Source organism: Lissotriton helveticus, chromosome 1_2 (genome assembly GCF_964261635.1).
Source record: "Lissotriton helveticus chromosome 1_2, aLisHel1.1, whole genome shotgun sequence".
NCBI classification, from domain to species: Eukaryota; Metazoa; Chordata; class Amphibia; order Caudata; family Salamandridae; genus Lissotriton; species Lissotriton helveticus.
This window is the reverse complement of record NC_136058.1, coordinates 327,411,284-327,427,510: the sequence shown is the minus strand read 5'-3', so window position 1 is coordinate 327,427,510 and position 16,227 is coordinate 327,411,284. Positions and strand designations below refer to the sequence as shown.

At 37.6% G+C, this 16,227-nt stretch overlaps 6 non-coding genes across 6 annotated transcripts; all 6 read right to left on the bottom strand.

Annotated features, from left to right (window-relative positions):
- Nucleotides 1-56: 56 nt before the first annotated feature.
- On the bottom strand, nucleotides 57-128 carry TRNAC-GCA (transfer RNA cysteine (anticodon GCA)). The gene has a single exon. It is a non-coding gene; the product is annotated as a tRNA-Cys (tRNA).
- Nucleotides 129-2,222: 2,094 nt separating this feature from the next.
- On the bottom strand, nucleotides 2,223-2,294 carry TRNAC-GCA (transfer RNA cysteine (anticodon GCA)). Its single transcript has one exon. It is a non-coding gene; the product is annotated as a tRNA-Cys (tRNA).
- Nucleotides 2,295-3,304: 1,010 nt separating this feature from the next.
- On the bottom strand, nucleotides 3,305-3,376 carry TRNAC-GCA (transfer RNA cysteine (anticodon GCA)). Its single transcript has one exon. It is a non-coding gene; the product is annotated as a tRNA-Cys (tRNA).
- Nucleotides 3,377-6,552: 3,176 nt separating this feature from the next.
- Nucleotides 6,553-6,624, bottom strand: TRNAC-GCA (transfer RNA cysteine (anticodon GCA)). Its single transcript has one exon. It is a non-coding gene; the product is annotated as a tRNA-Cys (tRNA).
- A 3,172-nt stretch (nucleotides 6,625-9,796) lies between these two features.
- TRNAC-GCA (transfer RNA cysteine (anticodon GCA)) lies at nucleotides 9,797-9,868 on the bottom strand. Its single transcript has one exon. It is a non-coding gene; the product is annotated as a tRNA-Cys (tRNA).
- A 3,179-nt stretch (nucleotides 9,869-13,047) lies between these two features.
- TRNAC-GCA (transfer RNA cysteine (anticodon GCA)) lies at nucleotides 13,048-13,119 on the bottom strand. Its single transcript has one exon. It is a non-coding gene; the product is annotated as a tRNA-Cys (tRNA).
- Nucleotides 13,120-16,227: the final 3,108 nt, after the last annotated feature.

Sequence of the window (16,227 nt, the reverse complement as noted above, 5' to 3'; positions counted from 1 at the left end):
TCCAAATGGAATTGATGAAAAGTCCCAATTACAAACAACAGAATCAAAATAGAGTGAGGGGACACCCGGATTAGAACCAGGGACCTCTTGATCTGCAGTCAAATGCTCTACCACTGAGCTATATCCCCAGCTTTTCAGTGAAATCAGAATGACAAAATATCAGTACATCATGAAAGAGTGTGAGGATCATACTAAGTTGTGCCAGAAAGTACAACCTTGAAACTGTGGAACAGGAGAAGTAGTCCTTAATATTATTTATTAAAGGAAAACTGGATCATTTAAAAAACAGATTTATTTGTTTCATTGTTATTTTATTTGAATAGGCAGTGGTACATAGGACCAATGCCTCTACATACAATGATTGTTTTGAAACATTCTTAAAGGGGAAGAGGTTTTTACGGGACACCTTATCATTTGAGGATTGGTTACCACAATCAAGGAGATGGTGATGAAGTATGATTGTTTCGGCCAAATTATGGTGGAAAAACATTTCTACCTACCACTACAATTCGGTATTTGGAAGGTACACCCAAACACCCCTTTCGAATACCTTCCATTTAATACATCAGAAAAAGCCATTTTGTTTTTGCAAATGGCCTGATTCTTCAGACCAGCCTTCTTGCAACTGCAATGATAGTTCGTACATCTTGCACGTAGGCAGAGCTTTTAAGGAGAAATTAAATAGTTCCTACGTTGCACAAAAATGAAGTGCTTCAAACAAACACATACTTTGCATGCACAGAGAAGAGGTAGAATATATGTAAGACTGAAGACACAGGTGAAATGAGAAATAGATTGACTGCTTCGCTGCCAAGTTTTTTACGCCATTTCTTCAGTGCAATACAAGAAAGCACCAAACAGTATAACAAAGTTGTCAATTGGTTTCATAGTCCATTCCCTTTGTTTAGTGCTGTGAAAGGAAGAGCCGGATTCCAAAATTGATCAATGATGTTTCAGAAATTTCCCAAAGGGAATACCAAGCCGAGTGTTAAAAACTGCATTTACTCACAGGCTTTGAGCAGGAAACACTGAAATGCTATTAAAGTGCAATATCCAAGGGAACACTGACTCTGTCAAAGATTATCAAAATGGAATTGATGAAAAGTCCCAATTACAAACAACAGAATCAAAATAGGGTCAGGGGACAGCAGGATTTGAACCAGGGACCTCTTGATCTGCAGTCAATATAGCTCTACCACTGAGCTATATCCACAGCTTGACAGTAAAAACAGAATGACAAAATGTCAGTACATCATGAAAGAGTGTGAGGATCATACTAAGTTCTGCCAGAAAGTACAACCTTGAAACTTAGAACAGGAGAAGTAGTCCTTAATATTATTTATTAAAGGAAAACTGGATCATTTAAAAAACAGATATTTGTTTCATTGTTATTTTATTTGAATAGGCAGTCGTACATAGGACCAATGCCCCTACATACAATGATTGTTTTGAAACATTCTTAAAGGGGAAGAGGTTTTCATGGGACACCTTATCATTTGAGGATTGGTTACCACAATCACTGAGATTGTGATGAAGTATGATTGTTTTGGGCCAAATTATGGTGGAAAAACATTTCTACGTACCACTACAATTCGGCATTTGGAAGGTACACCCAAACACCCCTTTCGAATAACTTCCATTTAATACATCAGAAAAAGCCATTTTGCGTTTGTAAATGGCCTGATTCTTCAGACCAGCCTTCTTGCAACTGCAATGATAGTTCGTGCATCTTGCAAGTAGGCAGAGCTTTTAAGGAGAAATTAAATAGTTCCTACATTGCACAAAAATGAAGTGCTTCAAACAAACACATACTTTGCATGCACTGAGAAGAGGTGGAATATATGTAAGACTGAAGACACAGGTGAAATGAGAAATAGATTGACTGCTTCGCTGCCAAGTTTTATACGCAATTTCTTCAGTGCAATACAAGGAAGCACCAAACAGTATAACAAAGTTGTCAATTGGTTTCATAGTCCATTCCCTTTGTTTAGTGCTGTGAAAGGAAGAGCCGGATTCCAAAATTGATCAATGATGTTTCAGAAATTTCCCAAAGGGAATACCAAGCCGAGTGTTAAAAACTGCATTTACTCACAGGCTTTGAGCAGGAAACACTGAAATTCTATTAAAGTGCAATATCCAAGGGAACTCTGACTCTGTCAAAGATGATCCAAATGGAATTGATGAAAAGTCCCAATTACAAACAACAGAATCAAAAAAGGGTGAGGGGACACCCAGATTTGAACCAGGGACCTCTTGATCTGCAGTCAAATGCTCTACCACTGAGCTATATCCCCAGCTTTTCAGAAGAATCAGAATGACAAAATATCAGTACATCATGAAAGAGTGTGAGGATCATACTAAGTTGTGCCAGAAAGTACAACCTTGAAACTGTGGAAGAGGAGAAGTAGTCCTTAATATGATTTATTAAAGGAAAACTGGATCATTTAAAAAACAGATATTTGCTTCATTGTTATTTTATTTGAATAGGCAGTCGTACATAGGACCAATGCCTCTACATACAGTGATTGTTTTGAAACATTCTTAAAGGGGAAGAGGTTTTTACGGGACACCTTATCATTTGAGGATTGGTTACCACAATCACTGAGATGGTGATGAAGTATGATTGTTTTGGGCCAAATTATGGTGGAAAAACATTTCTACGTACCACTGCAATTCGGTATTTGGAAGGTACACCCAAACACCCCTTTCGAATACCTTCCATTTAAGACATCAGAAAAAGCCATTTTGCGTTTGCAAATGGCCTGATTCTTCAGACCAGCCTTCTTGCAACTGCAATGATAGTTCGTACATCTTGCAAGTAGGCAGAGCTTTTAAGGAGAAATTAAATAGTTCCTACGTTGCACAAAAATGAAGTGCTTCAAACAAACACATACTTTGCATGCACAGAGAAGAGGTGGAATATATGTAAGACTGAAGACACAGGTGAAATGAGAAATAGATTGACTGCTTCGCCGCCAAGTTTTATACGCCATTTCTTCAGTGCAATACAAGAAAGCACCAAACAGTATAACAAAGTTGTCAATTGGTTTCATAGTCCATTCCCTTTGTTCATTGCTGTGAAAGGAAGAGCCGAATTCCAAAATTGATCAATGATGTTTCAGAAATTTCCCAAAGGGAATACCAAGCCGAGTGTTAAAAACTGCATTTACTCACAGGTTTTGAGAAGCAAACACTGTAATGCCATTAAAGTGCAATATCCAAGGGAACACTGACTCTGTCAAAGATGATCCAAATGGAACTGATGGAAAGTCCCAATTACAAACATCAGAATCAAAATAGGGTGAGGGGACACCAGGATTTGAACCAGGGACCTCTTGATCTGCAGTCAAATGCTCTACCACTGAGCTATATCCCCAGGATTTCAGTAAAATCAGAATGACAAAATATCAGTACATCATGAAAGAGTGTGAGGATCATACTAAGTTGCGCCAAAAAGTACAACCTTGAAACTGTGGAACAGGAGAAGTAGTCCTTAATATTATTTATTAAAGGAAAACTGGATAATTTAAAAAACAGATATTTGTTTCATTGTTATTTTATTTGAATAGGCAGTCGTACATAGGACCAATGCCTCTACATACAATGATTGTTTTGAAACATTCTTAAAGGGGAAGAGGTTTTTACGGGACACCTTATCATTTGAGGATTGGTTACCACAATCACTGAGATGGTGATGAAGTATGATTGTTTTGGGCCAAATTATGGTGGAAAAACATTTCTACGTACCACTACAATTCGGTATTTGGAAGGTACACCCAAACACCCCTTTCGAATAACTTCCATTTAATACATCAGAAAAAGCCATTTTGCGTTTGCAAATGGCCTGATTCTTCCGACCAGCCTTCTTGCAACTGCAATGATAGTTCGTACATCTTGCAAGTAGGCAGAGCTTTTAAGGAGAAATTAAATAGTTCCTACGTTACACAAAAATGAAGTGCTTCAAACAAACACATACTTTGCATGCACAGAGAAGAGGTGGAATATATGTAAGACTGAAGACACAGGTGAAATGAGAAATAGATTGACTGCTTCGCTGCCAAGTTTTATAAGCAATTTCTTCAGTGCAATACAAGAAAGCACCAAACAGTATAACAAAGTTGTCAATTGGTTTCATAGTCCATTCCCTTTGTTTAGTGCTGTGAAAGGAAGAGCCGAATTCCAAAATTGATCAATGATGTTTCAGAAATTTCCCAAAGGGAATACCAAGCCTAGTGTTAAAAACTGCATTTACTCACAGGCTTTGAGCAGGAAACACTGAAATGCTATTAAAGTGCAATATCCAAGGGAACACTGACTCTGTCAAAGATGATCCAAATGGAATTGATGAAAAGTCCCAATTACAAACAACAGAATCAAAATAGAGTGAGGGGACACCCGGATTAGAACCAGGGACCTCTTGATCTGCAGTCAAATGCTTTACCACTGAGCTATATCCCCAGCTTTTCAGTGAAATCAGAATGACAAAATATCAGTACATCATGAAAGAGTGTGAGGATCATACTAAGTTGTGCCAGAAAGTACAACCTTGAAACTGTGGAACAGGAGAAGTAGTCCTTAATATTATTTATTAAAGGAAAACTGGATCATTTAAAAAACAGATTTATTTGTTTCATTGTTATTTTATTTGAATAGGCAGTGGTACATAGGACCAATGCCTCTACATACAATTATTGTTTTGAAACATTCTTAAAGGGGAAGAGGTTTTTACGGGACACCTTATCATTTGAGGATTGGTTACCACAATCAAGGAGATGGTGATGAAGTATGATTGTTTTGGCCAAATTATGGTGGAAAAACATTTCTACCTACCACTACAATTCGGTATTTGGAAGGTACACCCAAACACCCCTTTCGAATACCTTCCATTTAATACATCAGAAAAAGCCATTTTGTGTTTGCAAATGGCCTGATTCTTCAGACCAGCCTTCTTGCAACTGCAATGATAGTTCGTACATCTTGCACGTAGGCAGAGCTTTTAAGGAGAAATTAAATAGTTCCTACGTTGCACAAAAATGAAGTGCTTCAAACAAACACATACTTTGCATGCACAGAGAAGAGGTGGAATATATGTAAGACTGAAGACACAGGTGAAATGAGAAATAGATTGACTGCTTCGCTGCCAAGTTTTTTACGCCATTTCTTCAGTGCAATACAAGAAAGCACCAAACAGTATAACAAAGTTGTCAATTGGTTTCCTAGTCCATTCCCTTTGTTTAGTGCTGTGAAAGGAAGAGCCGGATTCCAAAATTGATCAATGATGTTTCAGAAATTTCCCAAAGGGAATACCAAGCCGAGTGTTAAAAACTGCATTTACTCACAGGCTTTGAGCAGGAAACACTGAAATGCTATTAAAGTGCAATATCCAAGGGAACACTGACTCTGTCAAAGATGATCAAAATGGAATTGATGAAAAGTCCCAATTACAAACAACAGAATCAAAATAGGGTGAGGGGACAGCAGGATTTGAACCAGGGACCTCTTGATCTGCAGTCAATATAGCTCTACCACTGAGCTATATCCCCAGCTTTACAGTAAAAACAGAATGACAAAATGTCAGTACATCATGAAAGAGTGAGTGGATCATACTAAGTTGTTCCTGAAAGTACAACCTTGAAACTGTGGAACAGGAGAAATAGTCCGTAATATTATTTATTAAAGGAAAACTAGTTCATTTAAAAAACAGATATTTGTTTCATTGTTATTTTATTTGAATAGGCAGTGGTACATAGAACCAATGCCTCTACATACAATGATTGTTTTGAAACATTCTTAAAGGGGAAGAGGTTTTTACGGGACACCTTATCATTTGAGGATTGGTTACCACAATCACTGAGATGGTGAAGAAGTATGATTGTTTTGGGCCAAATTATGGTGGAAAAACATTTCTATGTACCACTACAATTCGGTATTTGGAAGGTACACCCAAACACCCCTTTCGAATACCTTCCATTTAATAAATCAGAAAAAGCCATTTTGCGTTTGCAAATGGCCTGATTCTTCAGACCAGCCTTCTTGCAACTGCAATGATAGTTTGTGCATCTTGCACGTAGGCAGAGCTTTTAAGGAGAAATTAAATAGTTCCTACGTTGCACAAAATGAAGTGCTTCAAACAAACACATACTTTGCATGCACAGAGAAGAGGTGGAATATATGTAAGACTGAAGACACAGGTGAAATGAGAAATAGATTGACTGCTTCGCTGCCAAGTTTTATACGCCATTTCTCCAGTGCAATACAAGAAAGCACCAAACAGTATAACAAAGTTGTCAATTGGTTTCCTAGTCCATTCCCTTTGTTTAGTGCTGTGAAAGGAAGAGCCGAATTCCAAAATTGATCAATGATGTTTCAGAAATTTCCCAAAGGGAATACCAAGCCGAGTGTTAAAAACTGCATTTACTCACAGGTTTTGAGCAGGAAACACTGAAATGCTATTAAAGTGCAATATCCAAGGGAACACTGACTCTGTCAAAGATGATCCAAATGGAATTGATGAAAATTCCCAATTACAAACAACAGAATCAAAATAGGGTGAAGGGACACCCGGACTTGAACCAGGGACCTCTTGATCTGCAGTCAAATGCTCTACCACTGAGCTATATCCCCAACTTTTCAGTAAAATCAGAATGACAAAATATCAGTACATCATGAAAGAGTGTGAGGATCATACTAAGTTCTGCCAGAAAGTACAACCTTGAAACTTAGAACAGGAGAAGTAGTCCTTAATATTATTTATTAAAGGAAAACTGGATCATTTAAAAAACAGATATTTGTTTCATTGTTATTTTATTTGAATAGGCAGTCGTACATAGGACCAATGCCCCTACATACAATGATTGCTTTGAAACATTCTTAAAGGGGAAGAGGTTTTCATGGGACACCTTATCATTTGAGGATTGGTTACCACAATCACTGAGATTGTGATGAAGTATGATTGTTTTGGGCCAAATTATGGTGGAAAAACATTTCTACGTACCACTACAATTCGGTATTTGGAAGGTACACCCAAACACCCCTTTCGAATAACTTCCATTTAATACATCAGAAAAAGCCATTTTGCGTTTGTAAATGGCCTGATTCTTCAGACCAGCCTTCTTGCAACTGCAATGATAGTTCATACATTTTGCAAGTAGGCAGAGCTTTTAAGGAGAAATTAAATAGTTCCTACATTGCACAAAAATGAAGTGCTTCAAACAAACACATACTTTGCATGCACTGAGAAGAGGTGGAATATATGTAAGACTGAAGACACAGGTGAAATGAGAAATAGATTGACTGCTTCGCTGCCAAGTTTTATACGCAATTTCTTCAGTGCAATACAAGGAAGCACCAAACAGTAAAACAAAGTTGTCAATTGGTTTCATAGTCCATTCCCTTTGTTTAGTGCTGTGAAAGGAAGAGCCGAATTCCAAAATTGATCAATGATGTTTCAGAAATTTCCCAAAGGGAATACCAAGCCGAGTGTTAAAAACTGCATTTACTCACAGGTTTTGAGCAGGAAACACTGAAATGCTATTAAAGTGCAATATCCAAGGGAACACTGACTCTGTCAAAAATGATCCAAATGGAATTGATGAAAAATCCCAATTACAAACAACAGAATCAAAAAAGGGTGAGGAGACACCCAGATTTGAACCAGGGACCTCTTGATCTGCAGTCAAATGCTCTACCACGGAGCTATATCCCCAGCTTTTCAGAAGAATCAGAATGACAAAATATCAGTACATCATGAAAGAGTGTGAGGATCATACTAAGTTGTGCCAGAAAGTACAACCTTGAAACTGTGGAACAGGAGAAGTAGTCCTTAATATGATTTATTAAAGGAAAACTGGATCATTTAAAAAACAGATATTTGTTTCATTGTTATTTTATTTGAATAGGCAGTCGTACATAGGACCAATGCCTCTACATACAATGATTGTTTTGAAACATTCTTAAAGGGGAAGAGGTTTTTACGGGACACCTTATCATTTGAGGATTGGTTACCACAATCACTGAGATGGTGATGAAGTATGATTGTTTTGGGCCAAATTATGGTGGAAAAACATTTCTACGTACCACTGCAATTCGGTATTTGGAAGGTACACCCAAACACCCCTTTCGAATACCTTCCATTTAATACATCAGAAAAAGCCATTTTGCGTTTGCAAATGGCCTGATTCTTCAGACCAGCCTTCTTGCAACTGCAATGATAGTTCGTACATCTTGCAAGTAGGCAGAGCTTTTAAGGAGAAATTAAATAGTTCCTACGTTGCACAAAAATGAAGTGCTTCAAACAAACACATACTTTGCATGCACAGAGAAGAGGTGGAATATATGTAAGACTGAAGACACAGGTGAAATGAGAAATAGATTGACTGCTTCGCTGCCAAGTTTTATACGCAATTTCTTCAGTGCAATACAAGAAAGCACCAAACAGTATAACAAAGTTGTCAATTGGTTTCATAGTCCATTCCCTTTGTTTAGTGCTGTGAAAGGAAGAGCCGAATTCCAAAATTGATCAATGATGTTTCAGAAATTTCCCAAAGGGAATACCAAGCCGAGTGTTAAAAACTGCATTTACTCACAGGTTTTGAGAAGCAAACACTGTAATGCCATTAAAGTGCAATATCCAAGGGAACACTGACTCTGTCAAAGATGATCCAAATGGAATTGATGGAAAGTCCCAATTACAAACAACAGAATCAAAATAGGGTGAGGGGACACCAGGATTTGAACCAGGGACCTCTTGATCTGCAGTCAAATGCTCTACCACGGAGCTATATCCCCAGGTTTACAGAAAAATCAGAATGACAAAACATCAGTGCATCATGAATGAGTGAGAGGATCATACTAAGTTGTTCCGGAAAGTACAACCTTGAAACTGTGGAACAGGAGAAGTAGTCCTTAATATTATTTATTGAAGGAAAACTGGATCATTTAAAAAACAGATATTTGTTTCATTGTTATTTTATTTGAATAGGCAGTGGTACATAGGACCAATGCCTCTACATACAATGATTGATTTGAAACATTCTTAAAGGGGAAGAGGTTTTTACGGGACACCTTATCATTTGAGGATTGGTTACCACAATCACGGAGATGGTGATGAAGTATGATTGTTTTGGGCCAAATTATGGAGGAAAAAAATTTCTACGTACCACTACAATTCGGTATGTGGAAGGTACACCCAAACACCCCTTTCGAATACCTTCCATTTAATACATCAGAAAAAGCCATTTGCGTTTGCAAATGGCCTGATTCTTCAGACCAGCCTTCTTGCAACTGCAATGATAGTTCGTACATCTTGCACGTAGGCAGAGCTTTTAAGGAGAAATTAAATAGTTCCTACGTTGCACAAAAATGAAGGGCTTCAAACAAACACATACTTTGCATGCACAGAGAAGAGGTGGAATATATGTAAGACTGAAGACACAGGTGAAATGAGAAATAGATTGACTGCTTCGCTGCCAAGTTTTATACGCCATTTCTTCAGTGCAATACAAGAAAGCACCAAACAGTATAACAAAGTTGTCAATTGGTTTCATAGTCCATTCCCTTTGTTTAGTGCTGTGAAAGGAAGAGCCAAATTCCAAAATTGATCAATGATGTTTCAGAAATTTCCCAAAGGGAATACCAAGCCGAGTGTTAAAAACTGCATTTACTCACAGGTTTTGAGAAGCAAACACTCTAATGCCATTAAAGTGCAATATCCAAGGGAACACTGACTCTGTCAAAGATGATCCAAATGGAATTGATGGAAAGTCCCAATTACAAAAAACAGAATCAAAATAGAGTGAGGGGACACCTGGATTAGAACCAGGGACCTCTTGATCTGCAGTCAAATGCTCTACCACTGAGCTATATCCCCAGCTTTTCAGTGAAATCAGAATGACAAAATATCAGTACATCATGAAAGAGTGTGAGGATCATACTAAGTTGTGCCAGTAAGTACAACCTTGAAACTGTGGAACAGGAGAAGTAGTCCTTAATATTATATATTAAAGGAAAACTGGATCATTTAAAAAACAGATTTATTTGTTTCATTGTTATTTTATTTGAATAGGCAGTGGTACATAGGACCAATGCCTCTACATACAATGATTGTTTTGAAACATTCTTAAAGGGGAAGAGGTTTTTACGGGACACCTTATCATTTGAGGATTGGTTACCACAATCAAGGAGATGGTGATGAAGTATGATTGTTCTGGCCAAATTATGGTGGAAAAACATTTCTACGTACTACTACAATTCGGTATTTGGAAGGTACACCCAAACACCCCTTTTGAATACCTTCCATTTAATACATCAGAAAAAGCCATTTTGCGTTTGCAAATGGCCTGATTCTTCAGACCAGCCTTCTTGCAACTGCAATGATAGTTTGTACATCTTGCACGTAGGCAGAGCTTTTAAGGAGAAATTAAATAGTTCCTACGTTGCACAAAAATGAAGTGCTTCAAACAAACACATACTTTGCATGCACAGAGAAGAGGTGGAATATATGTAAGACTGAAGACACAGGTGAAATGAGAAATAGATTGACTGCTTCGCTGCCAAGTTTTTTACGCCATTTCTTCAGTGCAATACAAGAAAGCACCAAACAGTATAACAAAGTTGTCAATTGGTTTCATAGTCCATTCCCTTTGTTTAGTGCTGTGAAAGGAAGAGCCGGATTCCAAAATTGATCAATGATGTTTCAGAAATTTCCCAAAGGGAATACCAAGCCGAGTGTTAAAAACTGCATTTACTCACAGGCTTTGAGCAGGAAACACTGAAATGCTATTAAAGTGCAATATCCAAGGGAACACTGACTCTGTCAAAGATGATCAAAATGGAATTGATGAAAAGTCCCAATTACAAACAACAGAATCAAAATAGGGTGAGGGGACAGCAGGATTTGAACCAGGAACCTCTTGATCTGCAGTCAATATAGCTCTACCACTGAGCTATATCCCCAGCTTTACAGTAAAAACAGAATGACAAAATGTCAGTACATCATGAAAGAGTGAGTGGATCATACTAAGTTGTTCCGGAAAGTACAACCTTGAAACTGTGGAACAGGAGAAATAGTCCTTAATATTATTTATTAAAGGAAAACTAGATCATTTAAAAAACAGATATTTGTTTCATTGTTATTTTATTTGAATAGGCAGTGGTACATAGAACCAATGCCTCTACATACAATGATTGTTTTGAAACATTCTTAAAGGGGAAGAGGTTTTTACGGGACACCTTATCATTTGAGGATTGGTTACCACAATCACTGAGATGGTGATGAAGTATGATTGTTTTGGGCCAAATTATGGTGGAAAAACATTTCTATGTACCACTACAATTCGGTATTTGGAAGGTACACCCAAACACCCCTTTTGAATACCTTACATTTAATACATCAGAAAAAGCCATTTTGCGTTTGCAAATGGCCTGATTCTTCAGACCAGCCTTCTTGCAACTGCAATGATAGTTTGTGCATCTTGCACGTAGGCAGAGCTTTTAAGGAGAAATTAAATAGTTCCTACGTTGCACAAAAATGAAGTGCTTCAAACAAACACATACTTTGCATGCACAGAGAAGAGGTGGAATATATGTAAGACTGAAGACACAGGTGAAATGAGAAATAGATTGACTGCTTCGCTGCCAAGTTTTTTATGCCATTTCTTCAGTGCAATACAAGAAAGCACCAAACAGTATAACAAAGTTGTCAATTGGTTTCATAGTCCATTCCCTTTGTTTAGTGCTGTGAAAGGAAGAGCCGGATTCCAAAATTGATCAATGATGTTTCAGAAATTTCCCAAAGGGAATACCAAGCCGAGTGTTAAAAACTGCATTTACTCACAGGCTTTGAGCAGGAAACACTGAAATGCTATTAAAGTGCAATATCCAAGGGAACACTGACTCTGTCAAAGATGATCAAAATGGAATTGATGAAAAGTCCAAATTACAAACAACAGAATCAAAAGAGGGTGAGGGGACAGCAGGATTTGAACCAAGGACCTCTTGATCTGCAGTCTATATAGCTCTACCACTGAGCTATATCCCCAGCTTTACAGTAAAATCAGAATGACAAAATGTCAGTACATCATGAAAGAGTGAGTGGATCATACTAAGTTGTTCGGGAAAGTACAACCTTGAAACTGTGGAACAGGAGAAATAGTCCTTAATAATATTTATTAAAGGAAAACTAGATCATTTAAAAAACAGATATTTGTTTCATTGTTATTTTATTTGAATAGGCAGTGGTACATAGAACCAATGCCTCTACATACAATGATTGTTTTGAAACATTCTTAAAGGGGAAGAGGTTTTTACGGGACACCTTATTATTTGATGATTGGTTACCACAATCACTGAGATGGTGATGAAGTATGATTGTTTTGGGCCAAATTATGGTGGAAAAACATTTCCATGTACCACTACAATTCAGTATTTGGAAGGTACACCCAAACACCCCTTTCGAATACCTTCCATTTAATACATCAGAAAAAGCCATTTTGCGTTTGCAAATGGCCTGATTCTTCAGACCAGCCTTCTTGCAACTGCAATGATAGTTTGTGCATCTTGCACGTAGGCAGAGCTTTTAAGGAGATATTAAATAGTTCCTACGTTGCACAAAAATGAAGTGCTTCAAACAAACACATACTTTGCATGCACAGAGAAGAGATGGAATATATGTAAGACTGAAGACACAGGTGAAATGAGAAATAGACTGACTGCTTCGCTGCCAAGTTTTATACGCCATTTCTCCAGTGCAATACAAGAAAGCACCAAACAGTATATCAAAGTTGTCAATTGGTTTCATAGTCCATTCCCTTTGTTTAGTGCTGTGAAAGGAAGAGCCGAATTCCAAAATTGATCAATGATGTTTCAGAAATTTCCCAAAGGGAATACCAAGCCGAGTGTTAAAAACTGCATTTACTCACAGGTTTTGAGCAGGAAACACTGAAATGCTAATAAAGTGCAATATCCAAGGGAACACTGACTCTGTCAAAGATGATCCAAATGGAATTGATGAAAAGTCCCAATTACAAACAACAGAATCAAAATAGGGTGAGGGGACACCCGGATTTAAACCAGGGACCTCTTGATCTGCAGTCAAATGCTCTACCACTGAGCTATATCCCCAACTTTTCAGTAAAATCAGAATGACAAAATATCAGTACATCATGAAAGAGTGTGAGGATCATACTAAGTTCTGCCAGAAAGTACAACCTTGAAACTTAGAACAGGAGAAGTAGTCCTTAATATTATTTATTAAAGGAAAACTGGATCATTTAAAAAACAGATATTTGTTTCATTGTTATTTTATTTGAATAGGCAGTCGTACATAGGACCAATGCCCCTACATACAATGATTGTTTTGAAACATTCTTAAAGGGGAAGAGGTTTTTATGGGACACCTTATCATTTGAGGATTGGTTACCACAATCACTGAGATTGTGATGAAGTATGATTGTTTTGGGCCAAATTATGGTGGAAAAACATTTCTACGTACCACTATAATTCGGTATTTGGAAGGTACACCCAAACACCCCTTTCGAATAACTTCCATTTAATACATCAGAAAAAGCCATTTTGCGTTTGTAAATGGCCTGATTCTTCAGACCAGCCTTCTTGCAACTGCAATGATAGTTCGTACATCTTGCAAGTAGGCAGAGCTTTTAAGGAGAAATTAAATAGTTCATACGTTGCACAAAAATGAAGTGCTTCAAACAAACACATACTTTGCATGCACTGAGAAGAGGTGGAATATATGTAAGACTGAAGGCACAGGTGAAATGAGAAATAGATTGACTGCTTCGCTGCCAAGTTTTATACGCAATTTCTTCAGTGCAATACAAGAAAGCACCAAACAGTATAACAAAGTTGTCAATTGGTTTCATAGTCCATTCCCTTTGTTTAGTGCTGTGAAAGGAAGAGCCGAATTCCAAAATTGATCAATGATGTTTCAGAAATTTCCCAAAGGGAATACCAAGCCGAGTGTTAAAAACTGCATTTACTCACAGGTTTTGAGCAGGAAACACTGAAATGCTATTAAAGTGCAATATCCAAGGGAACACTGACTCTGTCAGAAATGATCCAAATGGAATTGATAAAAAGTCCCAATTACAAACAACAGAATAAAAAAAGGGTGAGGGGACACCCGGATTTGAACCAGGGACCTCTTGATCTGCAGCCAAATGCACTACCACTGAGCTATATCCCCAGCTTTTCAGTAGAATCAGAATGACAAAATATCAGTACATCATGAAAGAGTGTGAGGATCATACTAAGTTGTGCCAGAAAGTACAACCTTGAAACTGTGGAACAGGAGAAGTAGTCCTTAATATTATTTATTAAAGGAAAACTGGATCATTTAAAAAACAGATATTTGTTTCATTGGTATTTTATTTGAATAGACAGTCTTACATTGGACCAATGCCTCTTCATACAATGGTTGTTTTGAAACATTCTTAAAGGGGAAGAGGTTTTTACGGGACACCTTATAATTTGAGGATTGGTTACCACAATCACTGAGATGGTGATGAAGTATGATTGTTTTGGGCCAAATTATGGTGGAAAAACATTTCTATGTACCACTACAATTCGGTATTTGGAAGGTACACCCAAACACCCCCTTCGAATACCTTCCATTTAATACATCAGAAAAAGCCATTTTGCGTTTGCAAATGGCCTGATTCTTCAGACCAGCCTTCTTGCAACTGCAATGATAGTTTGTGCATCTTGCACGTAGGCAGAGCTTTTAAGGAGAAATTAAATAGTTCCTACGTTGCACAAAAATGAAGTGCTTCAAACAAACACATACTTTGCATGCACAGAGAAGAGGTGGAATATATGTAAGACTGAAGACACAGGTGAAATGAGAAATAGATTGACTGCTTCGCTGCCAAGTTTTATACGCCATTTCTCCAGTGCAATACAAGAAAGCACCAAACAGTATAACAAAGTTGTCAATTGGTTTCATAGTCCATTCCCTTTGTTTAGTGCTGTGAAAGGAAGAGCCGAATTCCAAAATTGACCAATGATGTTTCAGAAATTTCCCAAAGGGAATACCAAGCCGAGTGTTAAAAACTGCATTTATTCACAGGCTTTGAGCAGGAAACACTGAAATGCTATTAAAGTGCAATATCCAAGGGAACACTGACTCTGTCAAAGATGATCCAAATGGAATTGATGAAAAGTCCCAATTACAAACAACAGAATCAAAATAGAGTGAGGGGACACCCGGATTAGAACCAGGGACCTCTTGATCTGCAGTTAAATGCTCTACCACTGAGCTATATCCCCAGCTTTTCAGTAAAATCAGAATGACAAAATATCAGTACATCATGAAAGAGTGTGAGGATCATACTAAGTTGTTCCAGAAAGTACAACCTTGAAACTGTGGAACAGGAGAAGTAGTCCTTAATATTATTTATTAAAGGAAAACTGGATCATTTAAAAAACAGATTTATTTGTTTCATTGTTATTTTATTTGAATAGGCAGTGGTACATAGGACCAATGCCTCTACATACAATGATTGTTTTGAAACAATCTTAAAGGGGAAGAGGTTTTTACGGGACACCTATCATTTGAGGATTGGTTACCACAATCAAGGAGATGGTGATGAAGTATGATTGTTTTGGCCAAATTATGGTGGAAAAACATTTCTACGTACCACTACAATTCGGTATTTGGAAGGTACACCCAAACACCCCTTTTGAATACCTTCCATTTAATACATCAGAAAAAGCCATTTTGCGTTTGCAAATGGCCTGATTCTTCAGACCAGCCTTCTTGCAACTGCAATGATAGTTCGTACATCTTGCACGTAGGCAGAGCTTTTAAGGAGAAATTAAATAGTTCCTACGTTGCACAAAAATGAAGTACTTCAAACAAACACATACTTTGCATGCACAGAGAAGAGGTGGAATATATGTAAGACTGAAGACACAGGTGAAATGAGAAATAGATTGACTGCTTCGCTGCCAAGTTTTTTACGCCATTTCTTCAGTGCAATATAAGAAAGCACCAAACAGTATAACAAAGTTGTCAATTGGTTTCATAGTCCATTCCCTTTGTTTAGTGCTGTGAAAGGAAGAGCCGGATTCCAAAATTGATCAATGATGTTTCAAAAATGTCCCAAAGGGAATACCAAGCCGAGTGTTAAAAACTGCATTTACTCACAGGCTTTGAGCAGGAAACACTGAAATGCTATTAAAGTGCAATATCCAAGGGAACACTGACTCTGT